This window comes from Porites lutea, chromosome 1, assembly GCF_958299795.1.
Source record: "Porites lutea chromosome 1, jaPorLute2.1, whole genome shotgun sequence".
NCBI lineage: Eukaryota > Metazoa > Cnidaria > Anthozoa > Scleractinia > Poritidae > Porites > Porites lutea.
The window spans coordinates 24,256,298-24,269,733 of record NC_133201.1 but is presented as its reverse complement, the minus strand read 5'-3'; the positions used below and the strand labels follow the sequence as shown (position 1 = coordinate 24,269,733).

The 13,436-nt window shown below is 38.0% G+C and overlaps 1 protein-coding gene and 1 long non-coding RNA gene across 3 annotated transcripts in view; one reads left to right on the top strand and one right to left on the bottom strand.

Annotated features, from left to right (window-relative positions):
• Positions 1-13,436, bottom strand: part of LOC140926712 (uncharacterized) — a 737,711-nt gene that overhangs the window by 640,371 nt on the left and 83,904 nt on the right. The gene's annotated exons all lie outside the window — the stretch shown is intronic.
• On the top strand, positions 4,637-10,560 carry LOC140946893 (uncharacterized). 2 transcript variants are annotated; one of them, XR_012166873.1, is made up of 4 exons: positions 4,637-4,698; positions 8,552-8,653; positions 9,414-9,590; positions 10,324-10,559. It is a non-coding gene; the product is annotated as an uncharacterized lncRNA (long non-coding RNA). The 2 variants fall into 2 exon arrangements; XR_012166874.1 differs by lacking the exon at positions 4,637-4,698 and adding an exon at positions 5,808-5,924 and having other exon boundaries at positions 10,324-10,560.

Genomic DNA, 13,436 nt, shown 5'->3' with positions numbered 1-13,436 from the left:
TTTCTTTAGTGTACCGGTAGCGAAATGCCAGCCATCTTAAGGGGTTAAAAGAATCCCACGGAATACACCAAAATTGCTTATATTTACAGCTTTATTCGCTTAAATCACCAGGAGATAGCGTGTTGAATGTCTTTCTTTCTTTGGAATAAGCACTGCAAACTGAAATGAAAGGAAATTCAAACCCCGCAAATAAGGACACGGAGGGGGCCTTAGAAAGTGTCCGTATTAACGGGGTGTCCCAATTAAGTGGGTGTTCATAAAACAAGGTTTGAATGTACCTTGAAAAATCCCCATCAGTCTTGGAGCAGAGAAGAGAACCAAAAACAAACTCAACTAACATTTCGCTCCTGAATACTAACGCATGCGCGTACTAACTGTTGACGTACACATAGACGGACTGGTGAGATTTTAAACATTTGGGGAGACTAAGGTAGTGTTCACATTTGGTGCATGGGTACAAGGCCAGAGTTCGGTACTCGTTGGATACTAGAGCGGTTTTCACTTGACTGTCGTAAAACCAAAACCAAAGTAAATACACTAGCCAACCAAAGGGCGTAGTAAAACCAAAACCAAAACCAAAACCAATCCCTTTCGACAGTCAAGTGAAAACCGCTCTAATGTGAACACACGCTTTTATCAAGTATCCACGTCCGAATTAATTCGTGTGGTCGGTGCCCGAGGACAAGGTCGAGACCTTATACATTGGCACTAAAAAGGGATTTGGTCAACAGCAGGGTGTACACCGTTTTTGTTTTTCTGGGATAATCTACTGCTATCTACTCGCTCCTAAGCTTGCGTTTCAAAATGGCGTCTCACAGAGGGCAAAACGGAGTAAATAATGTACACAGTTTACATTTTAGGTATACCCAAGGTGTGAACAAAACACCATTTTTTGTCACTACCCAGGCACTAGTGCTCAGACACCAAGTGTAGACATTCCCTAAATGTCCATCAGCAGAAATTGATTGGCACCGTCAAACTGTGGGGCAAATTTGCTTTTGTTATTCAGTTCTACGGTTACCTGGAAAATGAACTTTATTCAATTCTTTAGTATACCCTGTCAGCGCTATTGTTCCTAATTTTTTCTCATAGGTTGAATTTTAACATGATTCTAGTTGGCGACAGGAACATTATCGTATAAAGAAAGGGCTTTTTTTTTTTGGAGAAGGTGGGTAGCCATATTTGAAAAAGAATATTTTACCTTAAAAACTGAACTTTTGAAACCAATTAATCTGAATAGGAGTTGGAGACGGAAGATTTTCCTATGATAGCTCAAGCGATTTTTTCAATGACAGAGCTACTTAACCGTTAAAGCAGATTAAGAAACAAAGGTTTAAGGTAAAATTTTGAAGTGACTTGCTCACAAAAATTGGATTAATGAGTTGATATTAAAAAAAAGATAAATCGCAAACTGGTACAGTCCCACACTTTAATTAAGCTGAACATGAGCTCAAGAATACCTATGTAAACACGGGTTCCATCTAAAGTTATTAATTCCATCCATTGCAATCAATGGCTCTTTTTCTGAGTTATTAAAGCAGGATGTTTCTAGATGCTTACATGTCAAATGAAGTGTAACAAAAGCTAAAAGAAAACTTCCCTAATTCCATTAAAAGAAAAATTTTTAAGGTAACTTCAATATTTAGACCAAAAAATCGATAAGTAAAAAGCATGTCAGTATTTCGTCTTTCATATTTCGTGTTTGTTTCCAATAATGCCTCCTTATTTGACGTTTTAAGCAACCATCGGTTACTCTTGAGAATTGCCGTAATCTCAACAAATTGAAAAGAGCCAGTATTTAGACATTTGGCCGTGATATCATTATATCTGTTAAGAAAAGGGGTACTTAGCAATTATTTCAGGAACGAAAACCAAAACCGTAAGTATTTTAATACTTTGTTTCCAAGGCACTGGTATTTCGATGAACTAATACGCATTTAGAGCGATGAACTTTAATTTATTTAGATTTATTCTCTACGCTCAAGTAACTTCTTCTAAGCTTCCCGCTGCATAATTTTTGGAAAAGTCGTAAAATAAACTAAAACGCCACTCCATTTGTTTAGAAATGCTGGGCCATTCTGTTTATCCTGACAGCTGAGCAAATGTAAGGGAGCGGGGAGGGGCACTCAACAAAGTCTTATGGGTACGCTTCGCCCCATGGTCCAATCCGCTATATTTCTAATATAATTATACCTTTTTTACAGAAAAGGTACCCCTTGGTACCCCTTTTACATACCAAGGTTAGAACGTTTGCATCTTTGTTGTCTTTCAAATATAAATCAATCACCTAACAAAATGTTTTCTCCTCTTTTAAGAGCCAGAAAATGTAGATGTTACCCTTTTGAGCCCTTTCACAGACCGGAATGACTGATTTCCATTTTACGTGAAGCCAGAAAGAGGTTCTTCTATCGGGCGAAGACTCCCCTTAAAGGCCATTGTATGAAGTACCCCCGGGAATACTACGTGCTCTTTCTAAGCAATATCACCTCCTCTACATTAAAAGACAGCTAATTGTGTTCTGTCTTCAGGTTAATGTTCAGAGTTAATGTTAATATTCAACATGAAGACTTTTGCTTGCGTTATCATCATCGTGTTTTTGCTAACTACAGTCAGTTCGACCTTCAGAGGTAAGGTTCTAACACATTGTATTCCTTTGCTGACTATTCTAAATACTTGGTTTTGCAGGGTCATGGGTCTCGTCTTCGGAGAACTCCCATTAGAAAAAGACGGGAGTGATTAACAGAAAATTAGAAAGAGAGTGAAAAATTTCTCATTCTCCTTCGATCCCCTGAACGAGACCAATCGGAGCCTAAAGGAGAGTGACTCGAACACAATATGACGACGTTTGTTTCCTTTCAGTATACTTACGCACAACCCCATGAAATACCTTCACTGGCAAAAATATAGGCGTTCGACCCTCCGTTTCCTCAAAAAAATCTGCAACTTTTAGCTCTAAGCGAGGCAACGTCATTTTCAAATGGGAGACCATAGGGGCTTTTTGTTTATGTTTTCAATGAGAAATCATACTAGATCATGTACCTACATAAATTTTTTTTAGTAATCTTATAAGGGCCATGTTTATCCTACAAAGAACAAATTTTGTGTCCACAAAGAATATTGACAACTGTGTTCTTTTGTTTCTGTATGTTTTTTCGATAAATCACCAAGCTGAAGTCAGAAGAAATGCACATATACAAGTACCAGAGGGATGTCATTGGCCTTCTCATTATATTGAATGTATGATGGAGGAGAAGAAAAAGAGGATCACCTGATTATTATGATCTTGTAGGCATATTTTGCGAACTTGCCTGTACATACAGACCAAAACCTGATGGGCTTGTAATATTGAGAAATCAAAATCAAACACTTTTTTTCAATTCGAATACCAGCAGCTGTCTTTATCAGTGTTACTGTGGATCCTCCCACTTTACAATTCATTACTATTTCATTTTTCCTCAAAAATGCAAGAGCGTACCGTACTTTTTACAATTACTTAACTAAACGTCTAAGTAAAGTACATGTAAGTTTGCGAAATTTTAGTGAAAAAAGAATTAAAGACCGATGGCAATAATTGATTATGATATTTATACATAAAGATTGCTAAATGAAAAGTTACTAGGTCCAGGAATTTTATAATTTCAAGAGATTTAAACAAAGGACTAGAGTGCTCATCAAATCTAGAAAAGGTAATTAATCGCATTGCTCTTTTTTGTAAAATGAAAATTGGTTGAAGAGTGGTCTTATAGGTATTTCCCCAGATAATTATTCCATAGGTCAAAATAGGTCCCGTCAAAATAGGGCCCGTCTGCGGAGAGGAAAGTCACGGGCTCAATCCCCGGCCGCATTAACTCTCAAACTCTTACGATAGCTGAGGAGAACGTTCGGCTGTTTTTCTGACATCTGCAAATGATCATGTCTTCCCTAAAAGGGAACTAAAACCGTCATCCCCTCCTCACAGCTCGTTCACTTTTCGGGTTTTTTTCTTGGGAGTGTGATCCGCACTGCTGTTCGTTGAAAGTGAGAGAAGTAAATTCTTGGACGAGTTCGTGATTCCGAAACCAGTAAAATAAACCAAATCCTTTCCATTGCAAAATGTAGAGTAGGATGTTTGTGATATTGAACATTCAGTGGCATTTGTAATTTTTTTTTTGGCTTTTCAGAAACTATCGCCTCGAGATTGCTCGAAAGAATAAACAGGGGTTAATTCCATGAGGTCCTCAAAATGATGTAAAACGGTTGTATCGAATAAAAGCCTAACAAAAAATACTCTAGTTTGTTCTGTACGTATTGACTGTACTAGATATGATTTGGCTGTGCATTTCAGCTGGGAAATAACTCACGGCAATATATTGAATAAAAAGACAACTATAGCACTGTCTTGAACACATATTGTTTCCTTACCAATGCAATTTTCACGATCCAATCTCACGCGGGAGACTTTTCGCAGAGAAGCTGTCAATCCGTGCGGAGAATGGACAGGTGACATTTAAAAACCTAAATCGGCGGTCTCTTCCATGGCGGCTTTGCCACCAAAACTCCCACTCGTGCAAAAACAATTCCGCCAACTACGTAGGCTTCGTTAATCGTAGTGGTTGAGTTGAGAGATAATTCCCAGCACGCTTTGTAAGCGTTATCCTTTTCCCACCTGGATAGGATTATCAGGTTTAACTGTTGTCTCCTCAGGAAAGGAGTATTAAGGTAAGGTGAAAAAAGCCCTCATAATTTTTTTTTTTTTTTACAACGGGTGTAAGCGAAGTGTGCCAGATTAATGGAAGTAACTATCGACATCGCTCATGGATCTGTCCGTTTGAGCTGTCATGAATTGAAAAGCAAATTGGCAATTTATCTTTTTTTTGAACTACCAGCCACTAAAAGCTGGAGGCGGTCAGGTTGGGTATTTAGAAGTGTGGCCTAGGGGTTAAATTTGGCACTACTGAAAAGCAAAGCTAGTCAGTGGTGCGAGCGGGAATTGATCGAACCCATACATCCAGTACTGTACAAATCCAGCGCGCTAACCACTCGGCCACCCTGCCTACAATACAAGTAGTTAAATCAGTGGAAGAACAGTAAAACATTCGCGACACACCTTCTCTTTACAGTTTTCTCTTCCATTTTGCCAAAGAAACTATTGATACATTCAATAAGACTTTAAAACAATTTCCCTATACCAAATAAAAAAAAATAACACAACTGCTTCATCTAATAAGTAAGGTGGAGAAGCGAAGCATTTCGATTGAATAATTAAAATAAATAAAATGTATACTTGTCTCTGATGGTTCTTAAGTAAAACAAAAGGTATAATACTATTTTTTACTCTTGTTTCTTAACCTCGGAACCAAATTATGAGTTTAACGGATCGAACTGAGGCTTTACAAGAGAAAAACTAAAACGATGCAAATTGCGTGCACAAGTAACTGAATCCTCCTCACTTTACTCTAATACATTAAAATTCTTTATTTGCTCTTCAAAGCTTTGTCGTCAGGGTATATGTTTCACAATTTCTTCTTTGTTTTCAGAGTGAACATAAATCTGTAGAATTCACAATACTTTTTTAATGGGTTCGACTCATTGAATTGTCAGATCATAGCAGCTTTTACTTATTAAACATCGAAGATGAGTGACAGCTCCAAATTATTAGCTGTCCACAAATTGTATAGAATTTCTGGTTACGAGGTCACTTATTGAACACTGAAAGGGGGTTTGAAATAAAAAGTGTGGGTTTTTTACTGCACTGTGTTAGCATTCAAATTATTGATATAACCTAGCTTTTTCTTTTCATTAGACTTGTATAATAACCACTTTAAGGATAAATTTCCGGCCAAGATAGATGGCCTGATATGTGAGATAATTAAGGCCTTACAAGCCAAAGTTGGCGTTGAAGAGCTAGAAGACTAATTCTAACTAAGGTGGCCAGCCGCAAAGTGGTAAGTTCGTACAAAAAAGTTTTTTTCTCGGAATACCTTATCTTTTTAGTGTCACTTTCCTTAACGATAGACAGTTGACTCCCGTTCGAAAAAGGTTCAATTTTAGGGAGTTTAAGATATTAAGGGTTTTGAGTTACATCTCGCGAATCGCAGAATGATTTGGATATCATTTAATGACAAATAGTCCTCCTGACCGCCGAAGCAGAAAATTTAAATACATGAGCGCTTTGACACATGCTTTGAACAAGCTCCGAATAAGAGATCAAAGGGCCTCATTTGGCCCACCATCGTTGATAACACTCATTCACGCGACTTCATTCGCACCCCAAAGTGATAAATCCAGGGACGGACTATTGGAAATATATACACAAAAGATAAGCTTTTCATGAAGAAGAAGGACTATAATTCCTCTACTCCTGAAAATTGCTAAAAAAAAACATGCATTTTTTTGCATTGAAGTTGACTGCTTAATCAGGAAACCATTAACAAAATTCAGGCTAAACTCCACAAATAGATTAGTCGTTAAAACTTTCAAGTTAGTTTAAACTTTTAAGTCAGTGACAAAATGACTAAAAGAAAAATAGATAGACTGCGAGTATAGGAGGTTTGAGTTAAATGAACTTTTTTTAGCAGCCACGACCGCCACTTACGGTTACGCTTTCTAGTTTCCTCTTCACTGGCAAGCCATTTTCTTCTGGAGACTTTGTTGAAAAACGCTTTTTGAAGCTTTTCGACCCTTTTTTCTGTCGGTCGGACACTTTGAGGCATTGACTGTTCTAGTGCAAAATATCCGCTTCAGTAGTTCGGACATGTACAGGAAGCAAAATTTAGGGGTTTTGTGTTTAAAAATAACTCAGCAGGTTTGACTTTTACTATTGGCTGCCTCTCACCTTGCGGTCAGGGAAAACCTTGTCATCTAACGTGTGCAGTGTGAGGAATGAACACCATTCAGTCAAGGAAGCCGAAAAAGAAGACAAAAAAAAAACATGTAACGCTGACCCGAAAATTCCCCACGAAGATCTTGTTCCGCTAACTACCTCCACTTAATTTCTTCCACCTAATCCTACGACCGGAAAATAAATCACGGTAAACGTAATGTACAGCACGTAGGAAAAAACCAGGTTAGTTAGGATTTATGAAATAATTCGTTTGCGCTGACGTTTATTTAAGCAATAGACCACACTTTCTATGGGTTTACCGGCGTGATAACCCACGTGGGATGTTGGGAGAACACGAGAAAAGCTTGTAAATCACGAGCCGAAGGCGAGTGATTTACAAGCTTTTCGAGTGTTCTCCCAACATCCCAAGTGGGTTATCCCGCCGGTAAACCCATAGAAAGTGTGGTCTATTGCTTTTATAAAATAACTTTTAGTAGAATGGAGTATTTTAGGTAAAAAATATGGTTCTAGTACCGTGATCAAGTCACGTCTTCTCTCTAAAGTCATCATAAGCCAATCATGACTCACGATTTAATAGCGTTGAACTTTCTCAAAACTCAGTTCAGTCAAACAACAAACAGCAGCACTTCAAAACACGAGTTTTTGCACTCATTACATGATAACTTATGAAAGCTGTTTTACAGGAAAAGTCAACACATATTCATGCGAACGTACAATGAAAGAATACGTTCATGGTTTGTTTACTACAGAAGTAGGAATTAATTGAACATCAGACTGTACGCAGCTGTATTTTGTTGAGTCGATCCGTAAGAATTTCGTTGTTACAGACGGAACTTGCAGTTATTGTAATAGAGGACTTCATTCACTTTTAACAAGCTGCAGTGGTTTAAGATCTGTTTTCTGGACTTTATTATGATCAAGAAATGCTGCGGTAACGACGTGGCTGCATTTGCGAAGTTGTCGCATGTAACTTTATATGCACGTACAGCGACCGATGGAAATATGTCAGTGGTGGAGAAAGGTTTCTTTGCCGTAGCCACATATTGGCGTTAATATTTGTCGATTCGTGAAGTGAGGTGGTTTGAGGTAGGTTATGGCATCGATATCACCGAATAATTTGTGCAAATGTTGGAAAAAACCAGCCCGAAACTCTGACATCTTTCATCATCGTTGGCAGCTTGTTTACAACTTACAGCGGCCGATTTTGTACATGTACCATATCTTGATCAGAGATCTCTTTCTGGAACAATTTCTTTCATTAAGAAATTTAAGTTTGAGATAAAATAAATCAAGAATGCTAAAACTATCCGTTTTGTTGCTTGTTGGCACATCGTTAAGTTTTCCTAGAGACTTTCTGCACCAGAAATTCACACAGTTGTGGTCTTTGTCTGCGATTTGGCATCGTCGTGAAATGTAAACTGTTTTTCAGCTTTGTACTTTATAACTTCCAAAGCTATAGCAGTAGCGAATTGTGACGCTCAGTAATAAAATGTGGAAACCAACGCTTTTAATATTAAGAAGGGCTGGGTAAGTAACTTGTTCTGTTTTTTAGCCTTTCTAAAATCGTTGTTTGCAGATCAATAGCCGGTTTTGTTTAGGGCTCGTGGTCCGGATGCCTTTTTCTATGGGTTTACCGGTATAATAAACTATAGGTTTTTGACCAATCAGATCACGCGTACTATCTCAGTTATTTTATAATTGTTGTTGTTGTTTGTTTGTTTTACAAAGACGCTTTTTGCTTGCACATTGTTTGAATTATGAAGACTTCTGTTTGCTTTTTGGTGGCCTTAATGCTGCTGTTGCCAGGAATTTTGTGTTCGGTCATAAAAGGCAAGTGTAAGAATTTTGGTTGACTTTATCACTAACAGTGCTTTGTGGTGCGTAACAATGCTTCATTTAGAGGTTAAGGCCAGAAGATTATCGACGGTTCGTTTTTTGGCGATGGGGTGCAGGCCGAGACAAAAATAAGGAGAATCTTCTCGGTGATGAATTCGAAATGAGGGAAGGGCACCTGTATTTGGGGAGTCTTGTCATTTCAAAGTTAATCTCTTTAATGACAGAAATGTGAACTTGGAACAGCATCAACCAATAAAGGTACTCTCTAATATCTGAACAGGCAAAGTCTATCGATACAGAACTTTGCGTCCAATACGTTTCACATTGTTGTTATTAGATCATTACAACAACCCTACAACCCTTAATGGGTTTCTGCCTCTAATGCTTGTCTCTTTCAAAAAAAATCAATGATTAGCATCATTATTATGAAAACATCATGACTATAAATGCAAACGAATGTCGCCGTAGTGTTGGTACATAAAATGTTCCGCTGCCAGAGGAAATAAACCTACCAAAATGAGCGAAGAAGCTGTCAAGTTCCGCCATAGAATAAATTATAACGATGGCAGCAGGCAAATAAAAAACTCAAATCATGGCCAGGGAAAATTTTCCAGGTGTAAAAGATTTGTGGACGTTTTTTTCTCTAATTTTGAAATTCACTGCGACAATTTTCTCTTTACATTTGTTAACACAAAATCAATGTACGGTTTTCAGTACTTTGACAAACTTCCTTTTGGTCCTTTCATCAAAATAGATGACGTCGCTTATAGAGAATTCAAAACTAGAGATCCGATAGACATTCCCGAAGGATGTACATTTCCAGATGGTTACAAGCAATGTATGGAAGACTACCCTGGGCCTGATGATGAATACGATTGGGAAGGAATTTGCTACGAAGTAAATTGCTCTTAAAGGAAAATGTTGCTTCAAGGTGAGACACAAGAAAGGGGTTAAGTCACCTGCACTACGAATCTGACCCTTCATTGGTTGCAGCCCTGCCATCGACTTCTTTTTTTGTTCTATCCAAAACCAACGTCCCAATACCAACACCAAGGTGACATCATTCTTATGACGTCAGTCCTTCAGTTCTGCTCGTTTAAAAATTCAATTTGTAGACGCTCTCGTTTACCTTTTATTCTCTTGCCATCTTGGATTGCTAGACAAATTTCTTTGTCGTAGTGTATTCTCACGCGTCTTTTCAAGCTTATAATTAGAAACAGATATTCCACTGCCACATGCCAGGAACTTTCTTTAACTTAAAAATGGGTTCGCAAGCAAAATCTCGTAAACGTTCGCAAGGGGACAGAATTTCCTCTCCCACAAGAATACGCGTTGGGTACCGTTCTCTAATAAAGGCAAGTTAGCCCCCCCAGAGGCCCCTCACCTTCCACCATCAGTAGAGAATGCGTGCTTGCTCCCTATACACTAAAATGGGTGATTTTCGTTGGTTTCATCCTTAATCAGGATCGGGGTTTAAGAACCTGGGAGGCACTCACCATTATTCCAAATTTATGGGAGCTCTTCCTCAGGATTCCACTCACGAGAACAGTTTAATGTCACGCGACCTACGCCTTTGGTTGGTGCTTTTGTAAAAGAATGCCTTAAGGTCTATTTTAATTTATTTGTCTTTTGTTATCATAATTTGTTTAATTTAACATTTTTAGGGCCTACAGCTTAAGGAAATTCCCAACGAGTGGATAACCTTTAAGGCTGTGGAATTAAGACGAGGAATTATTTTGAGCATTGAAATACATATAATCATCACATTTAAATAAAGAAGAAACCGCTAAAAGCTTCTCGTCATTTTTCTTACAAGAAATGTGTACCATTTATTCTACTTTTCAGCAACTGAGCATGCTAAACAAGGACTTTTAGAAGCGGAAATGTTTGTAGAAATTAATTTTTTCTTTGTAAAGAGGACATCGGTGTGACAATGAATAAACAGATGGTCGCATATCCTCCCCTGAGGGCGCGGCGGCATAAGCTGCGGATCAGCAAAGGACGAAATTTGGTTGGATACTCCCCTGACCCATATCCTTTACTCTAAAAGCAAAGAAATAAGCTGGGATTACTGTAGGAAAAGGGAGTAAGCGATAAAGCACTGAAAATATGGAGAGCAAGTCATTTTTGCTATATACATGATCGTGTATGGGTGAAATAATCCAAAATCCGCAAGGGGAGTGGTGATAATCCTCCCTGGGGAGACACTCCATCAGGGTAATGAGAAGTGATAACCCTTTCCAGGGGATTATAACCCCCGAGGTTACTGAAAGATGATAATCCTATTTAGAGGGTGATGATTCCCCGGGGTAGTGAGAAGTGTTAATCCTCTCTATAGGGGGTGATAATCCTCCAGGGTAATGAAAGGTAATAATCCTCTCAAGGTAGCCCCAGGGTAGTGGAAGGTGATAATCATCTCTATAGGGGGTGATAATCCCCCAGGGTAATGAAAGGTAATAATCCTTTCTTGGTGGCCCTAGCGTAGTGGAAGGGGTGATAATCCTCTCTAGGGGGTGATAATCCCCCAGAGTAACGAGCAGTGATAACCTTGTTTAGAGGCCCATCCTACTAAAGGCTTTCAATAAAAAATTGGCCACCTTCGCGATGCTCTGTGAGTGAGGAGAACGTATCTGCACAGAAATTGCGTATAATATTTTGTTGAAGCAAGCCTTTCAGTGTACCACCCACAGATAAATATAAGATCTTAAGATATGTTTTTCTCGCCGTTCATAAAGTGTACGAATTACTATATTATCAAATTAAAAAGACATTAAAACGGATAATTTTTCAGTATTAGGTAGTACACAATATATTAGCATACAAAGAAATTGCGACCCAAACTTCCTGACTATAATGTACACTCTCAATGTCTAAACAAAACACATTCCTTTGATCTCAAGTTCGTACGCTGTTCCTCCGAAGTCAACCTCGTTTCCACCAGTCTCTCTCGCTAATAACAGCGACGATGATGGTTATAATAATAATAATAATAATAATAATAATAATAATAACGATTGTCTTGTTTGTTGAATCCATGCATACTGTACACCTAGAAGACATCAAGTGAAGGTCAAGTGCAGCCTTTATTGATTTTATATTCACAGCAAATAGAAACCAGCTCACATATAACACTGCTGTCCGTATATAACCCTTGGTTACATAGTTCCATCTTTATAACGGCTAAAAACCAAAATCCTTTAATCCTGTGAAAAAGCCTTCTCTGGTAACCATGATTGTTGCAGATAGGAAGCGTTTATGTTGGTATTCCTGTGGCAAGGGAACATAAAGCACCTTTGCGATTTCTTGTTGTGGATGGACCAAATAACGGAAAAGATGGTTATTAATCGATTTCTTTCACCTTTTCTAGCCCAGTTTCACCCAATACCAAAACAAATACTTGTGATAAATGATGTGCAGGTGGCTGTCCTTTTGATCATCTGGAATGGGCCTCGGCCAAGTGTTATGACGCTGCTTGCTTTTTAAAAGAGACTAACCGAAATCTTTTGGTCTGGGCTTGAAGTAGTCAAGGCATAGGAAAGTACTTGTTTAAACCCAAATGATAAACCTGTAAGCATTTTTCTCTTTATAATCCGAACTGAGCTTCCTTGTCAAACATGATTGCCTGAGATTTGAACGTCATTTAAACTACAATGAAATTGAATTGTTTATCTCAAAGGTACAACTCTACAAAATAATTATGCAATCAATATTGTTCTAATGTAAATGACGTTTCTTGACCAAAACATTTTATATATTTTTAAAACTTTTTTTTTGTTTTTTTTTCCAGTCCAAAACTGAAAATATGCAAAGGTAAAATATAAGAACAAAATGGCTCAGGTTAAACCGACTTTACTGTGACACCACTCAGGCCCTGAGTTATTCACCAGTGTGAATAAGGTTTGAATTATTTTTCCATGAACTGCACGGCAATGTTTTCTTCTGAGGCTTGAGGATCCCAACTGGCAGCAATATCTCGTTTAACAAGAACTGCTGGCAGTAAAATGCCTCGAAACAGTACCACAGTGTTTTCGGTTTTTTCCCAGACCCATGCAAAGCCAGTTAAATGTTTCTATAAATGATAACCGTATCCTAATCCAACTAAGCAATTGAATTAATGATGCAATGAAATGTATAATATTGCAGATCAAGTAATTATTAAATCCGTCCTGGCGTGAAAAAGAATAAGTAACATTTGGTTTACCCGTTTTTTGAACTTAACTGCGTTTTCTTGCAAACTCGATTATTTGGGGGTCCTTCGTCGTTAAAAACTTCGAGAACCATAAACTTAATTACAGCACTCAAGGCTACAACGCTACTACGGGTGTTTGGGATTAATATGCATACACAATTAATAGTTTTAGGTCATAAATACGTCTTTTAACGTACATCATTAGTTCAGTCTTGTAACCTTTCTCCTCCTCCGAGAGGGTTTTCTATTCTCTTACCTTTTTGTCCGAAATGTTCCCAAGACTTTTGTAACAAAAAAAAAGTGAAAAAAACGTGAAAAAAAAAAAGTGTGATACATACTGTATCACACTTTTCCTAGTCCCAATCCGTTTTCCTCTGAGATCAGGAAAATTCTTTGGGTTAAATACCAGTTTAAATGATGTCAGTCCTTACTAGTGAAAAGAAAACTGGCAAATAGACGGAAGTCATCAGGAGTACATTGATGTTCCAAAGAACGTTGGATACAATAATTATATTTGGTTTGAGAACTCCTGAACAAAACGCCCCGATTAAATATCTTTAAGCAAGAGATATAATTGAATTAACCTAT